This window comes from Leopardus geoffroyi, chromosome A3, assembly GCF_018350155.1.
Source record: "Leopardus geoffroyi isolate Oge1 chromosome A3, O.geoffroyi_Oge1_pat1.0, whole genome shotgun sequence".
Taxonomy (NCBI): domain Eukaryota; kingdom Metazoa; phylum Chordata; class Mammalia; order Carnivora; family Felidae; genus Leopardus; species Leopardus geoffroyi.
The window spans coordinates 49,043,854-49,046,408 of record NC_059336.1 but is presented as its reverse complement, the minus strand read 5'-3'; the positions used below and the strand labels follow the sequence as shown (position 1 = coordinate 49,046,408).

General features: G+C 36.8%; 1 non-coding gene across 1 annotated transcript; it reads right to left on the bottom strand.

Moving 5' to 3' along the window:
• Nucleotides 1-964: 964 nt before the first annotated feature.
• Nucleotides 965-1,068, bottom strand: LOC123581753. Its single transcript, XR_006703988.1, has one exon. It is a non-coding gene; the product is annotated as a U6 spliceosomal RNA (small nuclear RNA).
• Nucleotides 1,069-2,555: the final 1,487 nt, after the last annotated feature.

The window sequence follows — 2,555 nt, the reverse complement described above, 5'->3', positions numbered from 1 at the left end:
TTGCAAATGGCAAGATTTCATTCTTTTTGATCACCAAGTAATACTCCGCTGTATGTATGTATATTGACCTACATATATTATGAAGTGATGACAACATTAAGTTTTGTTATATTTATCATCTTGTCACCAGATATACCCCAAGACCTGGCCTTTCTGCCCACCTCCTTGTGCTCACTAACCTTTGTCTTACATTTTCCTCTAAGCTCTTCTTTCAGGTTCTCCTCTTAACCCAGGCAAATGAGACCTAAAACCACCCCCAAGGTGATGGTGACTGCAATAATAAGATCTCTTGCTTCCCCAGACCACTCAGAAACTTTGAGCTAAAACTCCCAACTCGAGCTTGTGCAGATGGACCTTGGAGTGACCCCTGAAATGATCTACCACTGCTTTTACCTCATTATAATACTAAAATCTCCACCCAAGGAGGAGACTAAGCCTAATTTACATAACATACATTGTATGTATAGTCATGTTGCCTTAAGGTGCTGGTGTGGTTATTCCTGCCACTACATATGAAGATAAGGCTTCCCAACTAAATACTCATCCTAATCCTAAAATAAAAGGAACAGATTCACCATCTTTCAGGGAGTCATAGCTTTGGAAGCCATTCCTCGTGATGGCCTTATTTGCTGCACATGAAAGTTTTCTTCCTGTGACAACTTACTTGGTGCAATTTCTGACTCACCAAGGAGTGAGCTCATGTGGTTTTGATTACAATCTCATATAGATTAAAAAAGATAAGAAGAAAAAGAATAAGAAGAGAAGATGGAAGAGGAGGAGGAGGAGGAGAAGGAGAAGAAAAAGTTTATTTACTTGTGATGAGAACTTTTAGGATCTACTTCCTAGCAACTTTCAAATACACCATACACCAGTGTTAATTCTAGTCCTAATGTTGTACATTACATTTCTGATACTTATTTATCTAATAATTGGAAGCTTATACCTTTTGCTAGTTGGAACCAGTGAAAATATGGAACACTTCATAAATTTGTGAGTCATTCATGCATAAGGCCAACGGTACTCTTCTCTGTATTGTTCCAACTTTTAGTGTATATACTGCTAAAACAAACACTTATTTCTTTTTTCTTTTTGGGAATTTGGAGAATTCTTTATTCTGAAACAGCAACATATACCTTCTCAAATATATGGTTTGTAAATTTTTTTTTCCCTCAGCTTTGGCTTCTTTTATTTTAAAGTATCTTTATAAAGTAGATGGTTTTAAATTGATAAAATTTTATTATCAATTTTTCCCTTTTATGTATTGGACTTTTGGGATCATAATCTAAGAAATTTTACCTAACATGCAGTCACAGAGATTTTGTAAGTTTTCTTCTACGTGTTTTCTCACTTTAAGTTTTATAGGTCCACAATACATTTTGAGTTAATTTTTGTACAGTGTACTGTACTTTGTGTAGTGCAAAGTATAGGTCAATGTTTATTTTGTACTTGAATGTTTAACTGTTACGGCAACTTTTGTTGAACAGACTGTCTTTCCCCACTGAATTATCTTTGTACTTTGTCGAAGATCAGTTGTCCATAGATACGTATGTAAATCTATTTCTGGACTCTTAAACTCCATTGATCTTTGTGTCTGTTCCTTCATCAAAACTCATTATAGCTTTACAGTAAGTCTTGAAATTGGATACTGTGAGTCCTCCACTTTGTTCTTCATTTCCAAAATTGAGCTATTTTAGTTCTTTTAACTTTCTAAGCAACTTTTAGAATTTGTCACTACCTAAAAAAAAGTATCCTACAGGGATTTTCTTTTTTTTAATATCAAATTTATTGTCAAATTGGTTTCCATACAACACCCAGTGCTCATCCCAAAAGTTGCCCTCAGCAATACCCATCACCCACCCTCCCAACCTTCCCACCCCCATGTACCCGCAGTTTGTTCTCAGTTTTTAAGAGTTTCTCATGCTTTGGCTCTTTCCCTCTCTAACTATTTTTTTTTTCTTCTGCTCCCCCATGGTCTTCTGTTAAGATTCTCAGGATCTACATAAGAGTGAAAACATATGGTATCTGTCTTTCTCTGTATGACTTATTTCACTTAGCATAACACTCTCTAGTCCCATCCACGTTGCTACAAAAGGCCAGATTTCATTCTTTCTCATTGCCATGTAGTATTCCATTGTGTGTATAAACCACAACTTTTTTATCCATTCATCAGTTGATGGATATTTAGGCTCTTTCCATAATTTGGCTATTGTTGAAAGTGCTGCTATAAACATTGGGGTACAAGTGCCCCTATGCATCAGCACTCCTGTATCCCTTGGACAAATTCCTAGCAGTGCTATTGCTGGGTCATAGGATAGATCTATTTTTAATTTTTTGAGGAACCTCCACACTGGTATCCAGAGGGACTGAACAAGTTTGCATTCCCACCAACAGTGCAAGAGGGTTCCCATTTCTCCACATCCTCTCCAGCATCTACAGTCTCCTGATGTGTTCATTTTAGCCACTTTGACTGGCGTGAGATGACATCTGAGTGTGGTTTTGATTTGTATTTCCTTGATGAGGAGTGACGTTGAGCATCTTTCCAAGTGCCTGTTGGA